Below are 19,242 nucleotides of genomic sequence, written 5' to 3' on the forward strand. Positions count from 1 at the left end.
CCGTAGAAGCGCAGTATTGATACTTCATGCAGATTAGATGAAAATGGAATATGCAGCAGAGAAGAGAAAAGAGTGTGTTAGCCTATAAAGTCTTTGGATTACTGTTGTTTTCAATTGTCTTTTCTTATAAACAGTAAAGATGACAGAAGTATAATTGCTTCTCTGTGCTTTTTGACTGGAAATTAAAATTCTCCGTGATAGTCTACACCATCTAAATATTGTAAATAACTGGCTGAATGTAGACGATCATAAAGCTGTCTTCTTGCCCCGATTGATAGTTCTAGTTTTGCATCTTTTGACTCCTAAAGTCATTTTACTTTCTTGCCGGGATGTGGAACTAAATGGAATAAAATGTTATTTCTGCTGTATGAAATGAGGAAATGCACATTTTGTGGCAAATGAAATACTTCAATTAGGTCTTTTTGTAGTTATGAATAATTTGTTTACTTTTGTTTCATCTGTAGGAAAGAGAGAGATGTGGGATTTGGTTGAGAAAGGTTACTGTTCTTTCCAATGTCAAGTGTTTAAGTTACACATTTGAGTTACTACTAAAAATATGGTGTGAATTTTGAAGCAGAATGAGATAAACCCTGGATTTAAGGGAGTGTTTTGGGTGTCAGATGAACTCTTAAGAGCTTTTAGGCAACTGAGGAATAAATCATTGTACCACGAGATGTTCCAGAGGGAGGTAACCAAGTATGTAAAAATAACAGCTAAATCCAAGAAAATTTGAAAGGTTCATGTGATTTATTTGCTGATAACATTACTAACACATACCTAAAATTAAGTATTGTTATAGAAAAAAAATTCAAACATATACATATTTTTTTCTGAAGAATTTCTGCTAAGGATGGGAAAAGGTCAGTAATCTCATTTCCCAGATGAGGGAGTTAATTTAATCTCTAAATTTTAGACACAGGGCCATGTCTTTTTTTTTTTTTTTAACACCTCTATTGGAGTATAATTGCTTTACAATGGTGTGTTAGTTTCTGCTGTTTAACAAAGTGAATCAGCTATACGTGTACATACATCCCCATATCTCCTCCCTCTTGCATCTCCCTCTCACCCTCCCTATCCCACCCCTCTAGGTGGTCAGAAAGCATCGAGCTGATCTCCCTGTGCTATGCGGCTGCTTCCCACTAGCTATCTGTTTTACACTTGGTAGCATATATATGTCAATGCCAGTCTCTCAGTTCGTCCCGGCTTACCCTTCCCCCTCCCCACATCCTCAAGTCCATTCTCTACGTCTGCATCTTTATTCCTGTCCTGCCCCTAGTTCATCAGAACAATTTTTTTTTTTTTAGATTCCATGTATATGCGTTAGCATACGGTATTTGTTTTTCTCTTTCTGACTTACTTCACTCTGTATGACAGACTCTAGGTCCATCCACCTCACTACAAATAGCTCAATTTTGTTTCTTTGTATGGCTGAGTAATACTCCATTGTATATATGTGCCACATCTTCTTTCTCCACTCATCTGTCAGTGGACACTTAGGTTGCTTCCATGTCCTGGCTATTGGAAATAGTGCTGCAATGCAGAGCCATGTCTTTATCTCTAAGAAGATGATGTTGATAATGGCCTATTGTCTGTAATACACCACTATATACCCCTGTACATCAGACAGAGTATTTAAACTTGCTTCAAATTATGTTTGCAAACTATGTATGTACAGATAAGATATCTACCTACAAACTATACCCACCAGCCAAGGACCTTGGTTTTGGAAACTTTTACGTAGTTATAAATAATAAATTTGGTTCCGTTGGTTCCGAATTATTAATCAAGCTACGGGAATCTCTGCTAACCTAGGCAGATTCTCTACTAAATTTCCATAAAGGATTTGTGTTTGTTTCTTTAAATGTCTACATTTCCCTCTCTGTTTGAATAGGGAAATATTATGCAAATTCTTTACATTTGATTACATGGTAGTTAAGTGAAAGCATTGTTCATTTGCCTGAGGTTTGGAGCCTTTTAAAAATAGCTCTGTGTGATGCCTTATGTAAACCACTACCTTTCCTGTACTCTTCGCAAGTCATGTAACTTGTTATTTTTCGAGGATAATTATTGGTGTGGGGAGTGCTAATGCTATGTGTGTGTGAAAATGTGTGAATAGTATTTTTACAACTTAGGAAAAGTTCATTTTGTCAAAGCTTCAGTTGGGTGGTACTCTAGCCCTCACTATATTGTGGGTACGTCAGGATCCTGCTTGTGCTGTGAAACTCTTGTGTAGGAATGCTTGGAATCTATGTGTTTTTTCTCACTTGCTTGTGAGGTAAGGTATCTTTGGAGGAAAGTATCTGTTTACCTTGCCTTTTCAGTTATCGCTTATTCAGTAATAATTGGTAATTCAGTTGAATGTATATAGATTGTTCTTTGTGTGCTATACACATTAGACTAGACGTGTAGAAACATACTCCCTTCTCTCCAGAATTTAAAAAATGCTCTCTTAGCTTAAACAGGGATTTCATATATTTGAAAATACTTGATTTTTTTCTCTTTTGGTTTTTCTGTATTTTATAATTTATAATAGTTCTGTAATAAAATATAAATGTTGTGAGATTACTTGCCAAATCCCTAGCATAGCAGAAAACTTTGACCTTTTCTATCAAATATTCCACAGTATATTAAAATATCTATTCAGTGACATGGACTAAATGCTCAGTAATCTATTAAGTAGTAATTGTTCAGCCCATGCTAGGTGTATCCACTGTGCTATATGAAGTTATTGCAAGGCCAGCTGATCTGTCATACCATCTTTGGGTATGACCCGGACAATAGCAATTCAGCTCTTATAGAACATGCTCCTTGGTGTCATTTCTATTAATTGAACTTTCTAGTATATTAATAACTGAAAAATGCCAAATAGAGTTTAAAAGTGTGATATATTTAAAATGTCTCTGTTTAACAAATTAACATTTTTATACATTCACAGATTACCATGCAATACAATTGTACTTTTCACAAAATGGTAACAGGACTAAGAGACACTGGTAGTTTTCTGAGGTGTGGTGTGATCTAGTAATGGGACCCGAGTTTATGTTTGTGGGATGGACTTTGTTTTTCAGTCCTCTGTATCTAGTGACTGTGTATTTTCCCTCACCTGGAGATAATGTACAAAGTGTACATTAGAGGCTGTTTGTGAATGTGGGCCCAGCTAAATGGGCCTGGGGAACGGCTGGGACAAATCTCTAGTTTGCCGTGACATGGAATTGCAGGCTCTGGGATGCCTGACATAGGAACATGCAAGGGGAGGAGAACATGCATGGGCTTAACTGGCTGCCAGTTTCCTGCGCAGTTATTTGGAATTAGACTTGATCCGGTACCTCTTCCAGCCCAGGACAATTTAGTCAGCCTCTGAATTGGAAACATTTTCCTCTTTTCTTTAGCCTTTTCCCAAAGGAATTGCAGTAGCTATTCCCCTTTAGATACTGCGTACAGCGACTCGGGTCTAAGAGGTGTTTGAAAGTGTTTATGTAAGGGAAACGTGTTCTACGGCAGGAGGGCTTATCAGCCTCTTGGATGAAAAATGACCAGGAAGAAGCACAGCCAACCTGAGAGCTGAATGGAACTAGACTCAGTACCCTACAGCGCCCTCACTAGGATATCTGAGGAAGGTCAAGAGCAAAGTCAGCGGGTCTTCAGGCAAACCCAGTTAGGAATGGCTGAGCCCAGGAGGCAAACCTCAGTCCGGAAAGTAAGTGGACGTGGTGTGCAGGACAGTGCTGGCCAACAGGCCAACCCCAGGGGTCTGGTCAGGAAACCAGACTGTAAGCAGCCCTTATTTGAAAAGGACAGTATAAGGCGAAATCTGCAGAAGGACCTTCCTGATCATCTGAGCCAGTACAGCTACAGGTACAGAGCGCCACCCAGCGGCCCTGTTGGGCAGGGTCCAGGGTCGATGGGGGCCACTACTGATTATCTGCTTCCCTCTCCAACTTCCCCATTTATCCACAGCTGTCACTCATTTAAGGGGTACATTTTTTTCCCATTCTCTTCTTCTCCTCTCTTTCCCCACCCCCCTTTTCTCTCTCCGTCTCTCATCCTCAGGAAAATGGAAAGGATGACTGATGAGAGAATTATTAACTTTTTTCAGTAATGACCCACTAAGGAGAAAAATTAAGCTAAATTTAAATTCTCCCTAAAGAAAGAAACTGCATATGAAGGAATACGAGTTTTGTCAGGTAGGGTGGATCTTGGAGGGCTACACACTATTGAAATACCTAAGATTTTTTTCACCCCCTCCCCACAAGAACCAATTTTCTCCTCTTGGCAATGACACTGAAAACGCATAGCATGGAGGGAAGAGGGTGACCGTGTTTCCTGCATCGGCTCATGGGCTCCAAGGCATCCACATGGCCACCATCACTGGCAAGGTGCAGCACAGCCCTTAGAGCAGGCATGGGAAGGGTCCCAAGACCTCAGTCCTCCTTGGATCAAGAAGGAAGCTGGTGAGGGTGGACGTCTGTCCCTGGAGCTCCAGGTCTCTGAGGAGCCAGAGACCGAAGTCATGAGTTTCCTAGGGGATGGTGCCTATTCATTGGCCTTCGATGGTAGCCTTGAGAACCGTACTCTCTCTTCTGACGGAATTAGAGTGTGGGCCTTTCAAGTCATGGAAACAGTAGAAAGAAAATAAATCCAAATAAGACAAAACTCCTGTGTACTCTTCAAGAGGAAAAGAATGCTTAACATTCTGATTCTGTTTCTAGTACGTGGATAAGTTATTCTCATGCTTTGAATGAAAAAAAGGAAGGTATGAGAACAGAGCCATAAATGATTTACTTTCAGTCCAAGAACAGAATTTTCACATGTTGTGTGTAAATATATACACACACACGTAGTATATATAGAGAGAGACATATATACACACATGTATGTAGTATATATATGTCTATATATATATAGTCAAGTGGAACAACTCCGTCCATACAAAACCCTCAGTTTAGCTTTCTGATGACTTTCTTAGTGATTAACGATAACAGTAGCCATCAAAACCATGAACGGGCCCCCCGCAAAGTAAACAATGCAGTGTGAGTGCACTCAGAAATCTCCCTACGTTGGGGCCCCTGTGGGGACTGAGCTGTACTCCATTCCTTACCTTGGCTTGCCAGTGGCCTAATCAGTGTGCCACTCCTGCTGCTTCTGTGTTGAATGCTTACTGTTTTCCCTTCTTGGCCTTTCCTTTCTGTATCCCCACTGCACAGATTAGGTTTTTGTGCTTTTCCGATAACAGGGGACAAGGGTTCAGAGGAGCTCACAGGAGGTAACTTAACAGAACTTGGCCAGTCTGTGGAGGATTCACTTGGAGATATATTTTTCCTTTTTCAAATAGGAAACCTGCAGATGAACAGGTTGAAAGCCTTGAAGAAATTAGGTATAAGAAAATAAGACAGATAAGATAGAAAATAACATTGGGTTTTGATGAAAATGTCTCAACTATTCCATTGTTTGGTTCCAGTGGTCCTATTTCTAGATCCGTGCTTCTTTGCTTTCCCCAAAGAACTGCCTTGAACATGTACCACTCTCTGCCCTTTTGGCCTCATTTGATCAGGAAGAGAAGGGCGAGAAAAGAGGAAGAAATTGATAAAACGTTTACGTCCCATGTCCTTATACAGAGTGCCAGAAGTCGTGGTTTTGCTGAAAATACCCCAGTTAAAGTTATTAGACTTTTGTCCTCGTCTAATTATTTATAACATCTCCTTTCACTCTTAAAAAGTGCCCCAGTTTGGACAATAAACTATATGATCACCTTGCATGTGAATATTTTGAAAAAAGAAATTATCCACGAATCATGTACTTTTCATTTCCTCTTTGCTTGTTGGTTACATCTGAAGAGGGCCAGTCTTAATCTTCAAGCAATTTTTGCATCTCTTCTGAAAGATCATTGGTTTCTATTAATATTAAAAAAAGACATTCAGATTTCTTTCAAGCTTGATTTTTAAACCTCAGTAAGTAATTATCATTTTCAAAGAAAAAAAAAAACTAGGGACTTCTTTCTACATTATCTAATGTTATCACAAAACAGAGTACATTGGCAGTATTTAAATATTCTGGTTTTGAAAATCCATGTACCCCGCTTTGGTTATTAACAGATTTGTTTTCTTTCAAGTGAGAGACTTTATAAAGTGACGGATGTACTATTTTAGGGAAGCATAAGTATTATGAATGTTTAACACTCTCTGCTTTGGAAGGCTCTAGAAGGGTTTGGATAATGTTTTAGATTAAGTGTTCATGTCTGAGCTTTATCTCCCATTTTAAAAAAAGAAGCAAAACAAATACTTTCCAAATGTGAAGAGTTTATAAGAAAGTTCCCATGGTGCCTTATGCCTTGACCTCAGAGAGCTTGCCCGTACTTTAACTTTTAAGCATTTACGCTGTCTAGTGGAACTTGGCCCTGGAAGTTTCATCTAATAAGTGTATGAAAGTAGTCTGTAACTGCTTTGATTACTCAAGGAGATGGGTAGTCTCTGCCTCATCCGTATGGATTTATATTGTTACTATTTAACTTTTCCCCCAGCATGTTAGGGTATTCAGGGTAGCTAGCAATTAGTGCTGTGATATGGTACAGATAGAGCAGTTCGTTGCATTGGAACTGAACATGGGAAGATGCTACTTTGAATGTCGTTGATCTTTCCCCTTTTACTAGCATTGTTATATTTGACAAAAATATTTGTCGTATAGAATGAAAAGAAATAATCTCTTTCGAAAGAACTTGTTAATATAAGGTTGTTTATTATGGAATGTCAAATTAGCCAATTTTTATTGAATATTAAGTATTGCATATAAAATATTGAACATTTATTGAATATTAAATATTGCATAAATCGGATCATCGAAAAGAAAAAACATCCATTTATTTTTAACTCCTCTACACTCCCATCTTGTTCCACAAAAGAGGAAGCTCACTAGAAGTACATATGCTAAGAATTCAAATAAAATAACAAAAAAAGAATTAAAAGCAAAAAATAGAACTAGAAGAAATATGTTTTAAATTGTCCTAGTAACACTAGGGAATGCTTCATCTTCTGCAAAATGTTTTGCATAATTTTAATTAAAAAATGACAGTCTTAAAATTTAATGATAGAGTTGAAATTCATAAACAAAATTTGTGTTCATGATTAGAAAAATTTGCCTGTCTGTTCTTAGAGAACTTTGTTTAGTGACTCAAGGTAAGACCCATGCTTAACACTGAGACTCTGTATACTCGTGTGAATTGACCATTCTGACTGATAAGAAAGATATTTTCAAAATAATAAAGTTGATTCTAGATCAATTACTGGAATAAAAATTCCCTTTTGATCAAAATATGATTACATAGGGAAAAATAAACCCAACTGCTAATGTACAATTCATGAATTAACCATAGATTACAATAGATTTTTTTGATTTGGGCATTGATTTAGCATTGGTGGTTTTATTCTTTTTGAAACTAACCCTAGAGTTCCATGACATTCGATAATCTTTAATGTGCCGAGGCATAAGTCTGAATTCTGTATAATGTAAGGTTGGTCTGAGGCAACTAGTGACTTTGATAGTGAGCTTAGCTGGCCACTTGGCATTGTTAATCTCTCCCAGTCTTTTTTTTCCTCTGATTGTCATATATACTAACTCCTATTAAGTTCCCATATTTTGTAGAGAAGATCATATGGTATTGCAGAGATTCATACAGGACACCTCCTTCATTTAAAATATCCTATTTAAATATTCTAAGAATGATATGAGCCTTTAAGGCAGCAGTCAGCCTGGAAATTATTCTTGCCCACCGATAGCCTGGGTGGTCATTAAAACCCTTCCTGCCTCTGCAGTGGAGCTGAGAAGGATAAAGGAGTTCCCAGGTCATGGTCGCCAGCATGTTCCACGGAGCATGTGGCCATTGGAGACAAACTGTACTTCCTGTATCTGTAACACTGTAGTTGATGATACCTTTATAGTTTACAATCAGAACTTTGAAGAACTTCAGGAGATGGAGACTTCTCTGCAGTTGCTCTATCAGCTTTGATACACAGAAATAACCAATCTAGAATAAAGCAGCTAGACATAGATCAGCTGGGAACAGAGAACTATAGTGACAGGCAGTGGAAAAGTGGGAGAGGAAGATGTTTGCTCTCATCCCTCTAAAACTTTTCCAGGAGGCACTGAAAGCTAACATCAGAACTCTATCAGACTCTGCACCTGTGTATTATTTATTTGCAGCTGTGTACGCATCTATGTTTAAGTTAACTCCTTAGCTAGTGCAGAAAATTAATGGATTTTTTCCCTCTTAAATCATCCCCTTTAATGTCTTTATAAAACTTCTTTTTAATTAATTTATTTATAATTTATTTTTGACTGCGTTGGGTCTTTGTTGTTGTGCGCAGGCTTTCTCCAGTTGCGGCAAGTGGGGGCTACTCTTCGTTGCGGTGCGCGGGCTTCTCATTGCGGTGGCTTTTCTTGTTGCGGAGCATGGGCTCTAAGCGTGTGGGCTCAGGAATTGTGGCTCGCGGGTTTAGTTGTTCCGCAGCATGTGGGATCTTCCCGGACCAGGGATTGAACCTGTGTCTCCTGCATTGGCAGGCGGATTCTAAACCACTGCGCCACCAGGGAAGTCCCTATAAAACTTTAAATGAAACAACTCTGGATATTACTAAGGACTGGTACCTGAAGTAGATAGATCCAGCTGATGCTTGTGGTCAAGTTTCTGTGTCTAGGGTGGGCAAACCAGGTGGTAGCAGCCTTTACCTAGTGGTACCTGAACTAGGTCTGTTCTTGAGAGAGAGAGAGAGAGAGTGTGTGTGTGTGTGTGTGTGTGTGTGTGTGTGAGAGAGAGAGAGAGAGAGAGAGAGAGAAAGTTACTCATATACACTGCCACCTCTCCATTAGAGCATACTATATAATAAAAAACCACCTGCACAAAAATGCAATGAACTTCAACCTGTATTTGGTAACTTAGGGTAGGTGTAACTGGTCATCCAAATAAGACAGCTCATTCAGAATATAAAGTTTTATGATAACCTGATTGGGCATGAAGTCCATGGAAAGTGTCCTAATGGTCCCAGAATAGCAGGAAGAAGTATTTCCATCACTGCCCCAGGATTTTGTTTCAGGCTGCTAGAGGTCATTGCCACCCTGGATTTCATGCTTTTACTTATGTCTTGTTGAGTCACTCTCAACACAACAAGTGTTGAATGCTGCTTTAAATAGCTCCTCAAGCCTGCGCCACAGCAGTGCCAAGGACAGCCAAGTAATCCCAGCGCAGCGCTGAATGGGGTTGCTTGATTGGAGCATCCTTCACTGCAGGCCAACCTCAGGATATTTGCATATGAATGGAAGATCTTCCGACCTTCTGGTCATTGTTTTATTTTGAATTAATATAAAACCTAGAGTGTGGTTTTGGATATTGATGTGCAGTTTTCTTGTCTGTTGTCATCTAAATTAAATCCACAGGCAAACGTGTTCCTCAAATTAGTTTTTTTTTTAAACATTCATATTTTAGTTTATATCTTAGAGTTACCACTAAGACTCTGGCAACATTTTGTAAAGGACTATCTAACTTATACATTGGTATCCAAACAGACTTTGGTTGAATTGGAAAATAAATCAATGCCACTATCTATGAAGTGTAGTAACAGATTTGTGCTATGATAAATTAAATGTATTTCATTAATCCAATGGAAAATTTCACTTTGGGAAACTAGCAGAGACCTGCATAATATCTTTAAGGTAAGCATCCTGTTCTACTTCAGTGCAGTTTTTAGTTTAAAGGCAGAAAAATATTGATAGACAGTCTTGTTTTTCAAAAGGTGATAATTTGCTCTGCTGTAGATGGAATGAACTACCTAGGCAATGAAAGAAAATATGAAACAGTAAGCTAGAATCTAGGATAACGTGAATTTGCTCTTACGTATTTGCTATGTAAAAAAGCTAGCACATTTTATTATATTTCTTAAATGAATTCCGCAGGTGTGAAAATTATTGTATAAGTCAAGTAATTGCATTATGCGTAATATTAAAATTCAAAGCAAAGATCTGTTTTAAGCACTGGTATTTATTTTTCAAACTGTTGCTCATGAGCCATTATAAATATTTTCAATTGCATGGCGTGTTTACAAAGTGCTAATCACCTACACTTCTTTTTTCAAAGTTTTGTGTGTAGATTATGAATGAGATAGCTTAAAGGGGAGCAAACTGTTTTGATAGGCATATTTTTTGTTTGTTTGTTTGCGGTACGCGAACCTCTCACTGTTGTGGCCTCTCCCGTTGCGGAGCAACAGGCTCCGGACGCGCAGGCTCAGCGGCCATGGCTCAGGGGCACAGCCGCTCCGCGGCACGTGGGACCTTCCCAGACCGGGGCACGAACCCGTGTCCCCTGCATCGGCAGGCGGACTCTCAACCACTGCGCCACCAGGGAAGCCTGATAGGCATATTTTAACATTATATCGGGTATGTTTACGTTCTCAAAAAAAAAGAAATGGTATATTACTTAGGGTTCTGCAAAAATTGCTTTGGGTTCTGTGTTTCGCTGTCTTTGTTAAGTTATCCGGCAAATGCCAAAGTGTTGATGAACTTTTCTACCCTGTTGCCCTTCGAGGCATACATTTGAAACTGAGTCTGAAGATCAGATGACAGTCTCTGCCATTTATCAGACACTCTGACCTGGCTGTGATGGGGTGGCCGCGGTGTAATTTTAGTTCAGAGAAACATTCTCCGAGGTGCCATGTTGCCACCAGTGGGTACTTTGAAAATATCCAAATGCCTTTCTTATTGCAGCTCAGCCCACATGAAGAAATGCCGTTATTACTTCCTTCCAGCTCTTATTTCCTCTCTGTCTCAGGAGGCTCACCTTCCTCTCTTCCTCTTTGCTACCTACCTGCTTCTCAGCCCCTTTACCTGGGTCAGCACTTCCACACGAATGCAGAAGAAACCCTGTCCCCCTGCCCACTCCACGTACAGCCCTGCAGGTCCCCTCCAGAGTCCTGCTCATCAAGGCCTGTTTGGGTGACACCTTATTGAGCAACTCTTGGTTTCCATTTAATTTCCTTGTCTCCGTCTGGATTTCACGTTTGTCTTTAGTCTGGCTCTACATCTTCTCATGAGGTGATGTCTACGAGATTTCAGTGAAATTGGATGTAGTGAAGAGTCCAGATGAGAGAAGGTAGAGCAACCTAAAAAATCCAGACTTCATTTTGTCTTTAATTTATAAACAGGCATTTGTGTTCCTTTATCCTAAAGCATCAGAGCCTGAGAGTAGGTAGACTTTTTTCTTCTTGACTCTTTAAAAGCAGTGTCTAAAGAGTACTTTTTCTTTGTTTGAGAGAATCTGATTCTTCACCCACCCTATGCCCTCTCTTAATCCATGAGCTCTGCCTGTGCAAATGAAGCTGTTTTTTCTTTCCACTCCCTCATAATAGTTGTCACTATCTGCAGAGCTTTCTGTTTCGAGTAGAAATTTAACTCTGGGGAAAGAGAGTGTGGTTAATTGGTACCTGCTACAGTCACAGATGCTTTTCACAAGGCTATATTACCTTCTGTTTTCAAAGTCCTCTGTGAGGTCTAGCTATAACTTCCTAATATCATCAGTGTTCCTGCCACCCTTTTACTCTGTCTCTTATCCTGAGCCATTTTTTTTTCTAACAATATTGCTACCTTCACAACCTGGAAAAAATGAACCTCATTCCCTGAAGTCCAGAGTCATGACGTGGAGACCACATTTTCTTGTCCCTTCAGTAATTAGGATGACCTTCCTGAAAGGGCAGGAGGGAAAGAGTTTATATTGGGTGTCTGTTGTGTGTCATACACTGAACTTGGGGATTTTTCACGTTGACCGCTTACAGCAGAGGTCGGCAAACGTTTTCTGTAAAGGGCCAGATAGTAAATCTTTTCAGCTTGGGAGGCCATACAGTCTCTGTCACAACTACTCAACTCTTTCTAGTGTGAAAGCAGCCAGACAACACGTAAAGAAATTGGTGTATCTGGGTTCCAGTAAAACTTGACAGTGGGCTGGGTTTGGCCCATGGGCCATGGTTTGCCTACCGCTACTTTATATCAACGCCGTGAAAAGACATCATAATCCCATTATACAGTTAAGAGGGCTGAAACCCAGAAATATCAAATTTGTGTCTCTTGTCCCTCACTAAGTGGCACACTGGGATCTGTATCCATTCCGTAGGAAACCTGGCTTTCCCATAGCTCTTCTTCCTGTCCAGTTGGATTTATCATTCCTTTCTCATCATTGCCCAGTGTTCTTGTCACTGCCCAAGAGTCATTGAAGTCTTTGGTTTATGACCAAAAATCATCTTCCTACTGTACCCCTTGGGTGTCATGCAGGACAACTACCCATCATTCAGTTCCAGCTTAAATTTTCCCCATCTTGAGCTCACTTAGCACAGGGAGGAAACTACCTTTGGAATCTTGAATCCTGATTACAACCATGGAGGCTTCCTTTTCCCACTAAATGTATACTTGGTCCCTACTGCAAGCTCTTTCAGCTTTACTTATCCCATTCTTTTTCTTTTTTAAAAAATTTTTATTTTATTATTTTATTTTACTTTTATTTTATTTTTTCCTATTCCATCGGGACCACTGGATCCACTGCCCTGGTCCAGGCCTTGAACATCTCTTACTTGGATTGTGGCTATGTCACTAACTGGACTTTCTCACTTCATTTTCCTCCCTGTTCTCACCTATTCTTCATGTAGCCAACAGAATTACCTTTAAAAAACATGCCTCTGATTGGGTCAGTTCTGAACTCTAAACCTCAATGATTTCTCATTGCCTGCACTCCTTAGCATTGCATTTAAGACTCTTCCTATCCAACCTTCCTTTCCAGCCACATGCCTTACCATACCTTGTGCTCCTGGCAACCATTCCTGAAGACAGGGCTCTAGTCTAAGACAGGTATTTACTGCAATCCATCCATCCAGGGGGGATACGTTTTTTCTCATTTGCACAGGGTGCCTTGCAAACTGGCTACAGCTACACCTGCACACACTTGGCATGCTCCTGTGGCCACCACTGCTTTCCTCATCTGGAATGCCCTTTGCCCCTTCTCTGTCCTTCTTTGTGTCTCAGCTCAGATGACCCTCTGCTGTGATGTCCATCTGATTCTCCCCTGTGTTTTCCCCTAGCTCTTTCTTTATACTTGAAATCTAGAGATTCTATCTCTGCCTGTCACCTCCTCAGCTAGGTTGTCACACTTGAGGGATCAGACTACAAACCTTCATCTTCAGTTCCTGACACCTAGCACTGTTCCTGGCCACTCCGTACCTGCCAGCAAATGGCACTGAAGGGCAGACATGACGGCAAGACCAGATGTTTCATAGTATTTCTATTTCTTTATGAAGATTAAACAACGTAGGTAGAGGTTGAGGATCTCATCCCAGGGATTAGACCTGGATAACGCTGTTTGTTTTAGGCAGTTCAAGGAAGCTGGCTCTATTACCCATTTTAAATGACTTTATGTTTTTGAAATAGGCTGACAGCCATAGATGTGGTTTTTCCATTTTTACTTTGTATAAATTCTCCATCTAGAGTAGCATGTAGGCTGCTCTGTACGCCACCGAGTTTATGCAAAGGGAGGCATCAGGTGCTGCTGCAAGGCACGCTTTCAGAGGCTTTGCTTTGCTAGGGTTGCTCATTTGATCTGAACTGCAGGTTCTGGAAACTCTTAGCCTGTGTGTGAACCAGGGGAGGAGGGCTGGATCTGGCCGCCAAGGGACGGGCAGTCCTTCCGTGCCCTCTAGAAGGTGGATGGATCCTTTCATTGCATTCAATCAGCCTCCCTTTGGAGGACCTTGGGCCCAAGTTGTGTTATCCCATTACTCAGGAAAGTCACGAATGTGGATAATTCCAAGATTTGAGTTAAGACAGATCTCCAATAGGATGTCTTTTTGTAGGACTATGAAGAGAGTCTGAAAAAATAAATTCTTAATGGCATAACGTAAAAAAGGGAGATCAGGCATCTTTGTTTTTACTACAACAGCTAAAAGAATCATAATGGTGTCAACTTAGGGGAGAACTTACTTTTATTTGTAATCCAAAAAGATATTTCCTGGAAACTTCTAGTTTGAGGGTTTTTAAAAATAGAAATGAGGCATTCTTTTTTGTCTCAAAATTGCGTGCTATCAGCATGCCACTTGGTCATCAGGCATGTTCAGATATTATTCTGATATTTCACCGTACTGATGGGATTTTCTAATTTGATTTTTTAGAAAGAGGCTTTTTAAATTCCCTAGTCTCTTAGGAAGTAGTTTTGACATGTTTTAATTTAGTAATTCATAAAACGATTGGTTGAAGAGCTACCTTGTACATAAGAAACTTTTAAGCCTTATATATGTCTTCTAAGAATTTTAATGAGATAGCTGCTAAAAGTAAATTTGTTTTCATTTGTTAACTCCTTTGACTTTATCACATCTCAGTTTTTAAGAGCTTTTAGTAGCATTGTATTATAATTTAATTCTGCAGTTCCACTGCAAAAAGAAACCGTCAAGTTCAAGTATTTTTCCAGTTCTGCTGTTATTTGTGCACTGACCAGGGGAAAAGGCATTTTTGAAGAGATCGTGAGATTATATGGGAGACAAACTTGATAGATATAAAATGATCAGAGAATGTTTTTTATCACCAGGCATTTGGCATTTCAGAGGAAGGATCGAATTTTGTCAGTTTTTAACAGGTAGGGAAAGCTTTGTAAATGAGAGAGAATTAAGTAGGAAGGATAGAAAAATATTTGGAGAAGAGGGAGAAAGCATGAACCAAGGCAAAAAAGAAAGGGATTAAGGTGCCTGATGCAGGCGTGGGACATCAGGAAAGCTGTCAGAAGTAGGAATTGGGGTCGGAAGGGTCAGGCAGGGCCGTGTACTGCTCTGGCTTGAGTGCCCACCTGAGAGTCCGCACCCCGACAGAAGGTCATAGGTGGGTGATGTTTGGGCCTGTACCTGTCAGTGGCTGGTGGGAAGCTGCAGGGTAGGTGGGGTGACCCAGTGATGAGAAGCACAGGCTCAGGAGTAACATGAACTTGGGATGGAGGGCTGACTCTGCCACTTAGCCGACTTGCTGACCTCCCTGAGCCTCAGATTCTCAGCAGAATAGTGACAAGGATACCAATCTGTACCTAATACAGTTATTGTGAAGATTAAATGGGCTAGTTAGCTGAATCCCTGGTCCACAAGCCCACCTAGAACAGATTACATGTGAGTGTTATCATGATTATTACCATTATTACTCAAAAGAATTCATTTTGAACTATCACCAAGAGGAATTTTTTCCCCCCATAAATTTTGGGTATTCTTCTGTTGCACTTCAAGTAATTTTATTAGACTGTGAAGACAGCATCCATGTATAGGGAATAAACTATTTTCATCTCATTTTTATCAACTAACCCTTGAAAAGCAGCAAATTAAATGAATGTTTATTGATTTATCCAAATTTCGTGATCGTGATACATGAGATAAATGGAACCTGGAATGCAAATTAAAATTTAAATCTTAAAAAGCCTGTTTTGGGGAAATGGGTCCTATTAATGGAAACGATGAAAATCAAAGAATGAACTGACCATTCCCAAGTTTGATAACAGCACAGCCTCTGTGTTCATCTCTCTTCCCCCGATGGTTGCCTTCGTGTTTATCACCAACATTAATATAACTGCCCGGAAGTTGAGCAGCTGTAAATAGCTCTGTTCTTGTTCCGAGACAGTGCCTGTGCTTTGGGAGAGGGAAATGATCCGACTACCACTTTGTGCTTTCTGGTTGGGCTCACTGACTCCCATCTCTTATCTAAGTATCTGTTAGTAGGGTATGAAATTGAACACAGATCATTGACCTCCTAAAGGCCTGTCATTATGATGCATTACCAGGAATATATTTGATGGAAAATAATTATTTGGTTCAGGAAGAATTGGACTCAAAGTAAATGTTGTCTCAGCCATCAGATTTTTAAAGCTGAACCTCAAAAACTCCCAAGTTTGTCAGAAACGTTATAACTTGGGAGAGGTTAGACGAACACTGTCACTCATGGGAAATAAACGGTTTTTAATTACTAGTTTTTCACGAAGGGCGACATTTTCTGCGCATATGATTGAGACAAGTATTTGGAACAGCATTTGCTCCTTGATGTGTACATTGAAAATAAAATAATAAAAATTCTTTCAAAATCAAAACATCAGATTTTACAATTGAGATTAGCAGTTAAAAAATCGTCTTCTGGATTAAGAACATTTACCACGAGGCCTCATTTTCCCTAAATTATTCAGTGTATCTTACGGAGATATATAACACAACGGGATAATAAATGACTGAATGGATTGTAGGTAGATAGATCGATTGATCAGTCAACTAGATGGAAAGTTAGACTAAATAGAAAGATAGAATAGATAAATAGAAGGAGACTAGACAGATGCTAGATGGATAGAGAAAAGAGAAAAAGGAAATATGGGTAGAAAAATAAAGAGGAAACTGGGGTGACTAGCCTATGAAATATTTATGACACAGGTGCCTATTACAATTGGTGGGGGAGGGCAACAGGCTTTGAGCATTCTTAATGCTAAAGCAAACAGGAAAACACATAAAAAGAACAAAATTATGTAAAATCTGGACTTTACAGGCAGGAAAGGGAGGAGGTGTGTATGGTCAGCTGTTCTGATGACCATTATTTTATTGCACAAATATTTACGGAGCAACCACCAGGCTCTGTTCTAGGTGCTGGGGAGCAAACCTCAAACAGAATGGATACAACCTACTGCCACCACTATGATATTTACATTCTAGAGGGAGGGGACAGATAATAAACAAAATAAAGGAATAACTGTACAACATTAAAAAGTGGTCAGTGATATGGGGGGAAATAAAACAAGAAACAAGGTTAAGGAGTGACTGGGGTCTGTCTGGTGGTTTCATTTCAAATTGGCTTTTCAAGGAAGGCTTCACTGTAAAGGTTATTTCTGAGCAAAGTTCTGAAGAAATGAAGGATGCCTGTGGATGTCTGGGGGAGAGGGCTACAGGCAGCAGTGGAAGCATGACTGGCAGAAGTGGTCCTCAGCATGGGGTGATTTTATCCTTCAGGAACCATTTGGCAATGTTAGAAGGAGTTTGTGGTTTTCTACTTTTGGGGGAGGGGTGCTGCTCTCATCTAGTGGCGGAGGACAGGGATACTGCTAAGTATCCTACAGTGCATAGGACAGCCCCCGTGACAAAGAACCATCTGGTCCAAAGTGTCAGTAGTGCCAAGGTTGAGAAACCTGGACTACTGCAAGGGGGATGCAGCGCAGTGAGCCTGGGAGAGCCTTGGAGGAGATGGGGTCAGAGACAGAAAGGGCGTCCAGGTGCTGGAGGGCTTTGTCAGATCGTCCCAGGACTTTCAGCTTGTCCCTGAGGGAGAAGGGGAACCAGGGGCAAGTTCCGAGCAGTGGTGATCTGACTCACAGTGTCATGGGCCCCCCCAGCTCCTGTGCTGAAATTTACAAGGGGGAAGGATGAAGCTGGAGACTCTTATAATAATTCTCTAGAGAGACCAAATCATATTCAATGACAAAACTATGAATGAGTATGTTATTTATTCAACAAAATAGCCTCCAGAATATTTACATTTTGTGTCTTTCATCTTAAAACTGAGGTTTATGAGTACATTATCCTAGCCACCCATTTTTTTTAAACTATGGAGAAAAATTGCTATCAAAATCTAGGTTTCAGCAGATAATAGAATACCTCAGGGGGGAATAAAAACTGCTTTCATGCATAAATCAGTGTAAGGATGCTAGTAAAGGTAGATTTGTCCTCAGCCATCCTTATAATTAATTAACTTCTTTGGTGCTGTCTGAAAAAAGGAACATTTGGGGCTTCCCTGGTGGCGCAGTGGTTGAGAATCCGCCTGCCGATGCAGGGGACACGGGTTCCTGCCCCGGTCCGGGAAGATCCCACATGCCATGGAGCGGCTGGGCCCGTGAGCCATGGCCGCTGAGCCTGCGTGTCCAGAGCCTGTACTCCGCAACGGGAGAGGCCACAACAGTGAGAGGCCCACATACCGCCAAAATAAATAAATAAATAAATAAAGGAACATTTGGGAAAAAATAAAACCAGGCACGGATGAATCCAGATACCTTTTTTAGGGGCATCTAAGGAGCCTTGCTTAAAAAAAAAAAAAAAAAAATCAATCAGAGAAGATAGACAAATGCAGGTTTAAAAAAAAAAAAAAAGACAAATCTAGACACAGATAAACATGAGGACCTCCACAAAAGCAGGGAAGTCCCAAGTCAAGGAAGTGCCCTGGACCTTATTTGGCTTCAGTGCCTGGAATGAGGCTCAGAGCTGACATTCCTGAGGGCCTTCTCCCACCTCAGCTCCCCAGGACTCATTCGATTCAAATGGAAGATGCTTTTTTTCCCCTTACCTTTACTATAAATAAATATAATATATATTTATGTTCATGTATATAAATATGTATTTTTTAAATATTTCATTAATTATAACTAGCAGTAATGATTTATAAGATGTGAAAAAATATATTTATTTGCTTTTATTATTTTTTAACTTTTAATTTATATTGGAGTGTAGTTGATTAACAATGTTGTGCTAATTTCAGGTGTACAGCAAAGTGATTCGATTATACATGTATGTATACACATATGTATGTATAACTGAATCACATTGCTGTACACCTGAAACTAGCATTGTTAATCAACTATACTCCAATATAAAATAAAAAGTTAAAAAAATGAAAAATAATAGTAAATAAAAAAATAAATATGTATATGTCTATCTTTTAAATTTAGACCAGATTGAGACTATCATATGAGGCTCCACCTACTGACAGTATTATAAGCCACTCCCCACCTCCTGGGGAACATGGACTGTCTCTCGGGAAATCCACAGCAAATATCTATGTAATCTTGATTCACTGAGCAAGTAACACATTGCTGTTCCTGCTGTATGAAAAAGGCATGGTCTTGGGCTTCCCTGGTGGCGCAGTGGTTGGGAGTCCGCCTGCCGATGCAGGGGACGCGGGTTTGTGCCCCGGTCCGGGAAGATCCCACATGCCGCGGAGCGGCTGGGCCCGTGAGCCATGGCCGCTGAGCCTGCGCGTCCGGAGCCTGTGCTCCGCAGCGGGAGAGGCCACAACAGTGAGGGGCCCTGGCACCAACAAAAAAACAAAAACAAAACAAAACAAAAGGCATGGTCTTACACATTTAAAGCATTTAACGTCCTGGAACACACGTCAGTGTTCGCTTTGTGGTTACTTGCTATTGACAATAAATGACCATTGGGAACCCCGGGTTGA

At 40.2% G+C, this 19,242-nt stretch overlaps 1 protein-coding gene across 1 annotated transcript in view; it reads left to right on the forward strand.

Annotated features, from left to right (window-relative positions):
- The window catches only part of KCNB2 (potassium voltage-gated channel subfamily B member 2), a 398,516-nt gene that overhangs the window by 30,599 nt on the left and 348,675 nt on the right, over nucleotides 1-19,242 (forward strand). The gene's annotated exons all lie outside the window — the stretch shown is intronic.

Source organism: Tursiops truncatus, chromosome 17 (genome assembly GCF_011762595.2).
Source record: "Tursiops truncatus isolate mTurTru1 chromosome 17, mTurTru1.mat.Y, whole genome shotgun sequence".
Taxonomy (NCBI): domain Eukaryota; kingdom Metazoa; phylum Chordata; class Mammalia; order Artiodactyla; family Delphinidae; genus Tursiops; species Tursiops truncatus.